Source organism: Oryctolagus cuniculus, chromosome 6 (genome assembly GCF_051225735.1).
Source record: "Oryctolagus cuniculus isolate XC-2025 breed Fujian yellow rabbit chromosome 6, ASM5122573v1, whole genome shotgun sequence".
NCBI lineage: Eukaryota > Metazoa > Chordata > Mammalia > Lagomorpha > Leporidae > Oryctolagus > Oryctolagus cuniculus.
The window spans coordinates 156281110-156294328 of record NC_142872.1 but is presented as its reverse complement, the minus strand read 5'-3'; the positions used below and the strand labels follow the sequence as shown (position 1 = coordinate 156294328).

The following is a 13219-nucleotide window of genomic DNA, read 5'->3' as shown; positions in this document are numbered from 1 at the left end:
GAATTGGTGTCCCAAAAAACGTTGTTTGGCAGATTATCAAAAATAAAAATAATTCCGATTTTAATCAATTTAATTGGGAATTGCTGGATTATAAAGTTAAACATTTATGTTAAAATCCTTGTCTTTGATGTTCTGATGTGTGCTGAGTTTCTCCAGGAGAAACATTAAGTTAACAGCTAGTGCTTTCCAAATTTGTTATGAACCCTACTCCCCATACTTTGTGCTACTTCTCAGTGAGTGTTCTCCAGAACATAGTATTGAGAACTGCTGCTTTATTCATTTTGTTATTTATTAACCTGATCAGTCCCTAATGAAAATCAGTCCTTCATGTTAGGAATCATCTTCATGCAAACATATAGCTAGGGTTTCTTGGGTTCCTCTAACAAATTAGCCTGTCTCTCTTTGTCAAAACATGTTACTTACCAATGACCAGATCTGTGGTTGGGGAATAAACAAGGGGTCTAAACTCATGACCAAAGTGGAAATGTCACCAGTGGCTTATAGACTGTGTTTCTGCCTATGACTTCTGTCCTCAGAAGCTAAGGAGATGAGCCAGCTGTAGAACCCTTAGTATGTGGCATACATGAGCATGATAAGTGGGGTAAAACCCGTTTTCTTATTAGAGAAGTAATCAAGGGAAAGAACATAGTCTGGGGTTAAACCTTGCAGAGTTAAAAGCCTGGTTTTGTTGTCATTTTACTTATTTATCTCTGGACACACCTACTTTCTGACTCATTAGTGCTTTTCTTATAAGGTGGACTTTCTAGAAAACTTCTTGGAGGACAGAGGATGCAAATAAAGGTCACATAGTGGGTGAAATGAGGATCTGACCAAAGCTATGGTTCCTCCTCGGAACTGCTTTATTTTTAACTTTTATTTATGTATTCAAGAGGCAGAGAGAGAGGAGAGAGACAGACAAACAGAAAAAGAGCTCTCCTCCACTGGTTCACTCCTCAGATGCCTTCAATGGCCGTGGGCTAATCTGAGACAAAGTCCAGTGCTCAATCCAACATTCTCACATGCATGCAAGACTAAGTATTTGAATTACCACCTGCTGCCTCCAGGGTCTGCATTAGCAGGAAGCTGGAATGAAGAGCTGAGCTGGGACCAGAGGCTACAAATACATGGACCTCCCCATGACTAGGCCACATCCCCACCCTGCATAGAAATCTTTTTTTTTTTTTGGACAGGCAGAGTTAGACAGTGAGAGAGAGAGAGAAATGTCTTTCTTCCATTGGTTCACCCCCCAAATGGCTGCTACGGCCGGCATGCTGCGTCAATCCGAAGCCAGGAGCCAGGCACTTCTGGTCTCCCATGCGGGTGCAGGGCCCAAGCACTTGGGCCATCCTCCACTGCCTTCCCGGGCCACAGCAGAGAGCTGGACTGGAAGAGGAGCAACCAGGACAGAAACTGGCGCCCAACCGGGACTAGAACCCTGGGGTGCTGGTGCCGCAGGCAGAGGATTAGCCTAGTGAGCCACGGCGCTGGCCAGAAATCTTAAACAGAAGATCCTTCCCTAGGGTTATTTCTCTGTTGATATTTGTTGTATTACTTTTTTAAAAAATTAAAGTTTCTTTTATTTAAAACAAAAGCTGGCATGCTAAGAGAGTTGAAACAGCAGAAGAATTTCCCAAGTCTTGAAAATATTTGATTTTTAGAAAAGCAGAAAAATGAGAAGAGACTGCAGATTGTTCCAGTCTGAGAAATTTCAGACTGGGAAAGTGGCAACAAAAGAAGTCTGAGGGACAAACTTGGATGCCTGTTGTTCAAGGGCCCACGTGGAGTTCCTTCTGTGCCCCATGCAATCCAGCTCTGCTCTTCAATACAGCTCCTTGCAGCTGGGGAAAGAAAAGAGACACAGATGTAGTATCTTAACAGATAAAAAACTTTGAGATAGAAATGTAAGGAAAAAGTCATTATAACTGGTTAGTGCTCTCATAGCACCAGGGAATAAAGAGAGATTATTTCTCAATGGGGAAAGGAGGATGGCTTCAAAGAAAAGGTGTTTAAACATTTGGTCATGAGTTTGTAAGAATCTTAGGATGGTGGAGAACAAGGCAGAAGACCTAAGTACTATGCAGAAAGGAGAGAATTCTACCTGCTGAAATTCACTTGTCCAGACTCCCAGAGTCCAGAAAGGGGTCTAGTACGTTTGGACACCATTAGCCTGAAGTGCCAGGAATTCAGAGTGAAAATGTAGGGTGACATAGGCAGGAAGACGAAAACGTAGAGTCTGCAGAAGTAATTTTTGAGGTAAGAGAGGGTATTTATAAAAACATGGCCAGGATTTCCACTTTAGTATTTTAGGTGGAAAAGCCAGAGAGTGATATCATGTTTGTATTTTAGTAATTTACATTTTAGGAACATTCTCCGTTAGTATAGACAATGGATGGGTAGAGGATGAAAGTGGGGAACCATTAGGAGGCTGTTAAGAGGGCCTTGCTGGGGCATCACCAAGTCCTACAGGAAGGCGAGAGCCTTTGGAATGGGTTTAAGAAGTGCCATAAAGATAGAGCTGGAGGCATCTGATAGTCTGATTGGTACAGGGTGGTAAGTAAGTGAAACATGACTTTAGTTTCTTGCTGCCATCCATTGAAAGTACTAAATGGATTTAAGGGAAGAGGAAGAGTTTTGGAGGAAGCCTTGAGTTTGGGGTGTGGTTGCAGAGGAAGTGGATTGAGCCACAACAGAAATACTGAAGAGAAGTTCTGTTTGTGAAATATCCAGCTTATTGGCCCTTCCCTTTTCAGCCTTGCTCCTTTAACTTTCATTCCTAACATAACAGCCACAGTCATTTTTCTCATGGTCAGAACTAGCTACCTTACTCCTCCAGAACCTCCGTGGCTCAATCTTTGACCAACCGTTGCCTTTGCAGTAAAATCCAAACTTCCTGACATGGCCTTTTCCTCCCTGCAGTGTCTGGGCCCCTCTGTTTCTGTGTCCTTCTCGTGGCCACTCTCCAGTCACCTGGTCTCCTTGATGTTCCTTAACACCACACAGAAGTGTTGGCGTGCACTTGGTTGTTTTCTGTCTGCTCCACCGAAGAGGGGAACAGTCTTCTCTTCACTAGGTATCTCCACCTCCAGTTCAGAGGGGCAGATCTTTGCGGATGGAGGAGCCTGATCTGTTGGGTACCTGTCCTGCCCCTCATTCTTCAGTACAGACCTGACTTGAATGACCAGAGACAGGTCAGAAATACAAGTAGGGAATCTATCCCTCTTTTTTTTTTTATTACAAGAGTACTTCCAACAGTTTGTGGGAAAATGAAATTAAAGTGCTAAGTTTATTATGGTGCCAGAAGCTTTTTGAATTCATGAATAGTTTTTCATGATAAGTATTTTCTGTGAGCTTATAAGCTCTCGTTTTCAGGAATCTAACCGTATTCTCAGTGCTGTTTTTCTATAACTCACTAATATTTGAAACAGTACCTAGAAGCTTTCACAGCCTTTCATCTGTCATTGTGCTTGATTTTTACTCGTAAGCCCACTTATGATGTGAGAGCAGATGCCCACTATCAGTTTTAGTGAAAATGATGCCCATTGTCAGGACTGTGTTCTCAACTCATGGAGTCCAAGGAGGCTTCAGTTCCCTGGGGAAGACCCTTGCTGATTTGAACACCCACAGTGCCGAGGAAAGTGCTGAGCAGGTGGACACATAGGACACAGCTGATAGGCACCTTGAGTCTGCTCGGGTGGGACAGTCCCAGCTAGCCAGAAGTTGATTTCCTTCACTTTGCTGTTTGTCCCCCCTTTAAAAAGCTACTTAGGGGGTCTCAAAGCGTTGATCCCAATTTCTCTGACTTTTCAGAGAGCCTTTGGACATAGGAAGGGAAGTGTTTTTCCACTGTTAGTGTAGTGGCCTGATCATTGAATCTTTGGCCCATTTTTTAAAAAAGAGTTTTCTGTGCTCTGGCCCTGGCTGTGTTGGGCTGGAAAGTGGAGAGCACATGACTTTAGGGTCTGGAAGACCTGGTTTTGAATCCTGGCTGTGAATCTTATAGTTGCCTAATCTAGAGTCCTTCTCAGCTTCAGTTTCCTTGTTGTAAAACATGGGTACTGGAAAGCTCTTCATAAGTGCATAAGGAATAAGTAAATATATACAACACATTGTCATTTTCATCATCATGAGAGAAGGGAGACAAGAATAAGCTAAGAATCTGAGGTCTATTAGGGAAGGGAGGAAAAGAAGCAAACACCTGTCTCGTGCCGGGTGTGAAGAAGACGTTAGCAGTACCATTAGTGTCAGAGACAGTGAGGAACTTGATAGCCACACAATCAGTAAGTGCTAGCCAAGCAATGACAGTAGGGCTGATGGCCTTAAGACCGGTGTTCATGGCCGTGACATCACACTTCACATGATGGGCCTGGCTCCAGCACTGGATTCTGCTTCCAAGACGCAGAAGCCAGACCCTGTAACAAGTGGTAGCGATGGCCAGAACACTGATGATCACTTGGAACAGTCGTTAATCCTGGGGATGACTTAGCATCAGATGGTGTGGGGCCAGCCAGGGTTCTAGTGAGGAGGTGTAGAGAATGAGCTTCCCTGAGAACAGGAGACTGGGCTGTGCCATCAGAGATGAGGTGGGTTCTCTTCATAGAATATAGGGAATGACTGTACTTGTTTGTGGCAACGGGTTTAACTTAAAAGGGTCTTGGAGGGGCTCCGTCTTACTTCCCCCGTTTGCACTGCTAATCCTGACATCAGAGCAGAAGGGGTGGGTTTGGAAGAAGAGAGGTTTGGATACGATGGCCAGCCAGGACCTGTCCCATACTCATCTGGCAGCTCTTTCCTTCTCTGGGCTTGCTTTCCCCATGAATGGATGATGAGTGGGCCTGGAGGGAAGCAGGCCCTTCTCCCTGGGCTGCTTTTGCTTTGTTCAGAGGTAGCATTTCTGAAAGCCTGCCTTTGTAATCCTGAGTGATTAATTGAGGGCGGTATGTTTTGGCCAGATCCAAGGCCTTTACAAAGGAAAACAAAATAGTGTTATTACTGATAGGTCATAGTTGTGACTGACTTTTGAAAGGTAGGATGAGCCTTGGGGACACTCATAGCCACAATGAGCCATGAAGAAATTAAAAAGTGAACATTTCTACATATGGTGCATGCGCGCACGCACACACACACATACACACACGATGGTGCCGTGTATGCCTTAGGTAAGAGTATTTCCTTCAAGTGATTGGAACAAACAGTGCTGCAAGTGGCACATTACATCTTTGCCGCAGATCTCAACTGTGAAGGAGCTTGTCAAGTGGGCCCGAAGCCTCAGCAATCTAGCATCGGAGATCTTTGCTGTTTTCCAGTCACACTCCATCCCACGCATCATTCAGCTACAGGTGCGGCGGACACTGAGTGTTTCCAATTGAAATCTGAATTCTGGAGACTCTGAATCTCAAGGACATTTTTTTTTAACATCTAAAACAGTCCACATAAACAGTCAAACCTTTATTTGTAGGTTACTGATCAACTTTCCATTGTTTGGCTGCGTTATGCAAATCAGGTCTTATTTTAGGGTGATCATTTCCCCTTGTATAGCAACCTCAATCCACTCATATTAATCTTGAAACTAACAAGCAATAACATCTTTCCCCCTTCTTTTCATGTAAGCTATTGCTGCCGTGTCCCTCTCTCTCTCTGCTCACAGGTATTCTGGGCTGCTCCTTCCTGTCTGAGCCCTCCTGTGACTGCTGGGGTTGTCAGATTGTCACACAGGATGAAGCACCTCATGCTTCAGCTACCCAGATGAACAGAAGAGGGACTGGGCTTCCAGCTCCTGTTTCTGCTCCACTTCTCCCCGCCTTCACTTGTCTTTCATGCTGCTTCTCGGCCTCCAGTGCTTCCTTGCTTGTTCAGAGAATAAGGTAGATTGCTGTGAATGTCATCTCCTCCGTGAGTGCAGGAGTTGAGGATGAGGAGGACCCAGAGAGCTCCTGGCACACAGCAGATACTCTTAGTTCCTTCCTTCTCTTTTTCCCTTTCCCCTTCTTTATGTATTCCTGGGACCCCCATGGAGCTTACTTTGCTTTTCCGAATGTGTGCCTTTTAGACAGGCTACTTTCACTCAGTTTTGTGTCTCCATGGCCTAGCTTATACAACCAGTGTTTAGTAAATGTTGGGTGAATGAACGGGTAGAAAGATAATTCTAGAGGGGAGAAATGATGAGGCGTTATTTGTCAGACTAGTTGTATTTTAATTTCATTTATGGCCACTGCCTCTATCCTATAGAAATGAGGACATAGATCTTCTTGGGATAGAATTCATTGTACCCTCTTGATCATTTCGGATTCTTCCACCTCTTTGGGAATGGGCATTCTTGTTTTAGGTCCGAGAGTCTAGGACATCTCTTCACTAGTGTGGGAGGAGTGGGTGGGAAAATATCCACAATATGCAGGCTGCAGTTTTCCTGACAACCACCCACAGGTCCTCAAATGTCACACACAGTCACAAGAGAAGCATTCGTTCTTTGATCATCCATTGATTTGCTTGTTCAGTCAGTCACTTTTTACTGAGTGCTATAGGGAGCCTGTTATCGTCTACATGTTGTAGCCTTTTAGTCTGAGTCAGAAGGTTGCAACAGGGTGATCTGCCCACCTTGAGTCAGCCCTCCAGCTACATCATTGACTAGCATGGGCCCTTAAAATTAACTTAATCATGTAGGAGCACATCAATGAGATTGTTTCAGAGTATTAACGTTCTGTAGGAAGTAAAAGGGTGTGAGAGTGAGTGGTGTTCAGAAAGGCCCTTTCACAGAAATGACATGGGAACTGGATGCTTGCGAAAAAGAAAAGGTGCAAGCCAAGCCCCTTTAAATTTGAGGGGAGGGAGTTTTGAGGAGGGGATTTGAGCAGAGAGACCAACAATTGCAAAAGCTCTAGGGTAGAATAAGCTTTTGGGTCAGAAAGACTGCAGGTGTGCCTGGAGCCTAATGAGCAGTGGAGGGTGTAGGAGCACAGAATAGAGGGCACAGAGCTAGATCACATGGGGCCTTGTGGGCAGCAGTGAGGACCTAGATATTATTCAAGCCATGCATTCATTCATTCTTTGCTTGAGAGACAGACAGATGGACAGACAGAGCACATGAGTACACTGGGCTTTCCTTCAAGTAAGTAAGCTCTTATTATGTGAAGAAACAAGCATTATTATTTTTTTGTATATTATTAGATTACTCCTGTATTGTCCTTACAGTTTTTAATTGACTGAGTAGGGGAAAAGGCCCAGGTGCCTCAACACCTAAAACATAAGATAACGAGTGGATGGTAAGACAAGTGTGGATAAAGCGCTCGGCTACCAAGACTTGATAGTTCATAAATAACTTCTTTTATTGATCATATCAAAAGCAGTACCAGGTTTCCTATTTGCTCTTGCCTCAAAGGATTTTGTTTTGTTTGGTTCTGCTGAGGGGACCTGCAGCCAGTTAAGTATAGGTGATGTAATAGTTGGTTTTCACACTTAGGCCTATGCCTGTTGCAGTTCCTGGCACACTTATGGAATGAATACATGAGTGAGTGATGGGAACACCCAAATTCAGTAATCCACAGAACAAGTAATGTGTGGTTTCCATGTACCACTCCCATTTTTTGAAATCATAGATATTTTTCATTATCATTCCTTCTCCTGGCATGTTTTTAAAACTTTTTAATGTATGTATATTGGTTTGAAAGAAAGAGACAGGTCTTCCATCTACTGATTAACTCCCCAGATGACTATACAGTTAGGGCTGGGCCAGGCTAAAGCCAAAAACCAGAAATTCAACCCAAATCTCCCACGTGGGTGACAGGAACTCAAGTACTTGAATCATTCTTCTGTGGCCTCCATGCGTGCACATCAGCAGAAAGCAGGAATTAGAAACTGGAATGGAGCTGGGACTGTGATGTGGGTTGAGGACATCCTAAACAGTGTCTTAACTGCTGTGCCACCTCCTGCCTTCCATCATCTTTATTCTCAACTCTTTGTGATCTCATTGGACTACTGTCTTCATATTAGAATTGTACCCTTGTACATTCTATCACATGGGGCCTTGCAGTGAGTAAATAACTTACTGATTTAGCTGTGAGGTAGCATGACAACGTACATCACTGTTTCATCCTCAAAAGTCTTTGTGCGAAAGGTAATTAGGCATCTAGTGTCTCCAGTAGCCTGCACATTGCTCTGCAAACCCTCACCTCAAGATCGCATGATTGCCTAGCAGACAAAGGACTGGAGTAATCATGATCTGAACCAAAATTAGGCCAAAGGAGTCTTCCTTGCCACAAGTCTTAGAAGAACATTTACTTGATGGTGATTGTGGGACATACTGATTTTCGAAATGATCTCTGGATACATCTGAACACAGTAAGTGGAGAAGTTCTCTGTTTTTCCCAGACAAGTAAAAATTCCTTTCATCAAAGCAATCACTTTGGTTTTAGGAGCACTTGTTTTGGAGAGATTTTGCCATCTCTGTTTCAGGAACTTCTCTCTTGGATCCCTTTTAGAGGATAATGATTGGTAGCTGTTTTTGAATATCTGCTCTGAGCAAAGCTTTAGGCAAGCTACTTTTAAGTGCATTAATATGTCGAATGCTCAGAGTGTCCCTGGAAGGTAGGTGTGATTTCTCTCTACCTCACCATATCTCTCAGATATTCTGTGCTATGATTTTATTGTCATGCACTTTCTTTTCTGTAATAAGATTTAACTTCAAAAATGTATGCCCACTTTAAAATACCGAATATACCAAGATAATTTTTCCTACTTCAGTACGTTAAGAAGAAAGTGCTATAGACTTAGAAATTTAAAAATAGAAAATCTTAATGAATGATGACAGTAGTATTGCCATTGCCCATTTAACATAAGGATATTATTTTCAATAAAATGTTTTTGGAAAATGCCAAGAATAACTATTTTACGATATAAGACTCAATTAAGATGTATAAGTTCTGCCTGTCCTGTTAAACCATTACTATCAACACTGTATGGGCATACGTGTTATATACATATGACTGTACAGATAACATACAAGTTTAAACGCTGGGTATTCAAACATTAGGGAAAGAATTATAGAGGAGGGCCATATTTTCTCTTTTTTTTTTTAAACAAGTTTTTATTTGATGAATGCATTTTCTCATAGATACAACTTTAGGAATATAGTGGTTCTTTCCCCCATACCCACCCTCCCACCCTAACTCCCATCCCATCTCCCTCTTCATTATGGTTCATTTTTAGTTTGATTTTATATACAAAGGACCGACTCATGTTAAGCATAGATTTCAACAGTTTGCACCCACCCACCCACACACCCACCCAGAGTACAGTCTGGGAACAAGATTTGCAGTCAATTCTCATAGTATAACTCATTAAGGACGGAGGTCCTACATGGTGATTAGTACACAGTGACTTCTGTTGTTCCTTTAATAGTTAACACACTTATTTATGACATCAGGCTATGGAAGCTTTTTGTGACCATAGACACCATCGGTATTTGGACACGGCCATAAGCAAAGTGGATGTTCTCTCCTCCCTTCAGAGAAGAGTACGTCCTTCTTTGAGGGGCCATATTTTCTGAATGTAAAACTTAATTCAACCATTTTCAAGGAAAATGTTATGTTGGACACTTTGTGGAGCTGATCATACTGAGGAGTTCATTTATTCAGTTATTTGTTGCTTCATTTCATAAACATTTCTGAGCACCTGCTATCTGCCATATTCTGGGAATGGGAATTCAGCTACAAACAGGTTGCAAAAGGCTCCAGCCCTCAGACTTTCCATATGCTAGTGGAGAAAGAGAAATACCATAAAAGAAAACAAGTCATGAACGTGACCATTTCCAGCCATGGTTGTGTTAGGTAAAATTAGCATGAAGTATATTCCAGAGTAACCCTTGGGTCTGCTGAGGTTGTGTACTGCTTTATGGTGTCCAAAGAAGGCCTCAGAAGGAAGAGCTTTTGTTCTAAAGCCTGTGTAAGAAGAAAATACTAGTCATTTGAAGACAAAGGAGAGAGTTTCAGGCAGAGGAATCAGTTAGTGCTGATGCCCTGAGCTAAGGGACAAGTGTGGCTAGGTTCATGGGTGGTTCTGGGAACGTGTGTTGTTACACTCTGCTGTGACCAAGGAATCCCACGCAGCTTGGTAGCGGGAGGGATTGGAAGGTCTCATGTGCCCTCAGGCCTTTCAGAATTTCTCATTTTTATGCCCAATTCGAATAATTTTTCTGAATCCTTTTGGTTGCCAGCTCCCACATAATACTTTTGTCACAATGGCTTCTCTGCAGCCTCTTCTGAATCTTTAGAAGCCTAAATCTTCTCTGTACTTGGAATTCAAATAACCAAACTTGCTCAGACTAGATATGAAATAAAAGAAAAAAATCTCCATATAGGTTGAAAGTGCTGCTCTCCTAGATTAATGCCTTGCCTTTTCACTGTGCAGAAAATGTGAAGTTGCTGTATTGCAAAATTTTAGATAGATAAGGCCTTAGTCTCTTATTAAAAACGAGCATGTGTTCCTGTATTCGTTCATTCTTTGCCTGTCCATCCTTTTTGAGTGGCTTCATTCCAAATGCACCCTTAGAAATGAAGACGTATACGTTATCAGACTTAATGGTTTGAGAGATACAAGTTTTCTGGCTCATATGTCTGCCATCTCTCTTTAGTCCTGATTTGACTTTACGTATGTGACATTTCAGAGGATGTGACTGCAATTACTTGTCTGGCAGTTGAAGGAGTGGCTCTTGGTGGCACATTGAGATGTATTATATCTAGAGGGAGCTTAGCTGATTGAAGGACAGTATCCCCCAGCTCTCTAAATCACGGGGCTCTTAAAAGTGAGTTTTGTTAGACTTCTTTTTGCCAGTGGCCAAAAAGCAGTGCTTAAAAGAAGTGTCACCCAGATTTCACTGTGACTGCAGCTGTCAAGTTGGAATGTTCTTAATATCCTCTAAAAGTAACTATGTGGCCTTTATGCCCTATCAGTTCATAGATGAGTCGGTAAAACATTGACTATAAATTCTGAGACTTTACCACCTACACCCTAAGGAAGTACATAGATGGTCTCATGAAGTATTACAGCTGAAATCCTCCACGCCACTTTGCTGATTCAGAGTCATTGTCTTCACATGCATATAGACATTAAAGCCTACTTGTTAATCTCCTTTCTGAGTGGACTCAAGTGGTCATTGCCTTCTGAAACTCACATTCATGAGAGAAGTGTTAAGTCAAACCTTCTTGGATGCTTTCTAGATCATACTAAGCATTTATTAAGTATTACTTTTCTCTAAAGTACAACTCTTAAATCTCTGCAATAACCTGAATTTTGTCTCTCTCCTGAAACTGTCTTGTAAAACATTTCCTTGAGCTTACATGGTGTGCAGTATAACTGGTGTGCAAGGTGCTTGAGGTACTAAACAGATGAGCATTTTCCCTAGAAGTTTGAGATACAAAATCATTTCCAGGGTATTTTCTATTAATGGTGAGTAGTCCTGGGTTTTTATTTCTTGTCTCTACAACAGTTTTAAACAAAACAAAAAGACATAAGTGAATTTAAAAAAAACTGAATTAACAGAAGTTCAAATGAGCTGCAACTGTGACAAAACGTTGGGGAGCTGGAATATAAATGACAGGCACGGTAGATGTAGAGTTAGACTTGGAGTCTTAAAACCCTAGTTTTCATCCCAGCATCCCAGTAGTGAAAGCTTAGGCTTTGAGATTCAGTAGACAGTAGTATAAAATTCAACTTTAGTACTTTCGGGCTCTGTGACCATAGACAAGTTGTTTAATCTTTGACTTGCTCCCTTTCTACAATCATTCGTTGGAGTCCCACCAAGTTTCCTTATCTGAAAAATGGAAATGATGCTTCTTAAGGTTTTTGTAAAGATGTAAACATAAATAGATAATTGAAAGCAAATTATTTCATATAATTTGGTATGTCTCATATCACAAGCATTATGCCTGGCTTGTAATAAGTGCTCAGGAAATTTTAGTTCTTATGTTACTTAGCATTTGTAGTTGCAAGGAACAGAATGTCTGCTTCAACTGGCTTGCGGGAGAAGGAATTTATTGTCTGAGTCCTCTGCCTGCAGGAAGGTTAGCAGTGATGAATGCGTTGGGACAGCTGGAAACAGGACACTCTTTTGTCTTTGGTACATTGTGTCTGTTAATGTCATTCTGTCTGGCCAGATTCCTCCATGGATCTGTAAGTAGAACTGCGGTGGTTCCAGGCTGACCTCACAAAGATACCGAGCACTGAGATCTCTGTTCTCCAGTCCGGAAATCCTAGGAAAGGCCTCTGAGCCCAGTGTGGGTCAAGCGTCCACCCCACCAGCCATTGGTGTCTAGAGAACAGGACTTGAAGGAAAATGCAATTAAGTCTGTGTTAGAAGGGCAGGAATGACCATTTTCCAGAAGAGTAATAGCAGTCTTTGCATTTACCCTTTTCTACTCTGTGTGATCTCCAGGAGGGTACTTCATTAACCTCCGCAGACTTCAGTTTCCTAAAGTTCTGAGGTTTAGATGATGTTCTGGATGTGAATGTATATTTAAAGGGTTTTAAAATTTATTTGTTCTGAAAAGAAAAGACAGAAATCTTCCATCCACTGGTTTATTCTCCAGATGCCCACACAGCCAGGGCAGTGCAAGGTCAAAGCCTGGAGCCCAGAAATCAGTCTAGGTCTCCCATATGGGAGGCAGGAACCCAACAAATGAGCCATTACCTGATGTCTCTAGGGTCTGCGTTACCAGGAACCTGGCATTGAGAGTAGAGCTGGGACTCAACCCCAAGCACCCCAATATGTGATGTAGGAGTCCCAAGCAGCATCTTAGCCAATGCACCAAACACCTGCTCCAATCTAATGATTCGGAAACTTTATGTATACAAGGTTTTCATTGTTGCTAACTGTATTGTTCCTGCCCTCCAAGTCTTGACCCAGCATCTAGGAATTCCCAGCCTGTGAACCCCAGAACTTCTGGAAGCAGAGGGAGGCTTGAAGCTATTTTAAGAATTTAGTTCCATGTGCCATTTGCATGGTGGGGGAACTTCACAAAGTTCATGGAAAAAATGAAATTAAAAGATAAGTTTATTTGAACACAAAAAACTTGGAAACCTATTCAGTTTTATCATAATACAAATTTTTTGACCCCTTATATACTGACAATTCCCCTTCTTAAACTTACTTTTGAAGTATAACACAGCGGACAATCCCTATGCTGAGTGCATAGCTTTTAACAAACAGAATTTTAACAAACATAATTGTCTA

General features: G+C 42.2%; 1 protein-coding gene across 9 annotated transcripts in view; it reads left to right on the top strand.

The window, feature by feature from the left end:
- Nucleotides 1-13219, top strand: part of ASAP1 (ArfGAP with SH3 domain, ankyrin repeat and PH domain 1) — a 379170-nt gene that overhangs the window by 198801 nt on the left and 167150 nt on the right. The window lies entirely within an intron of this gene.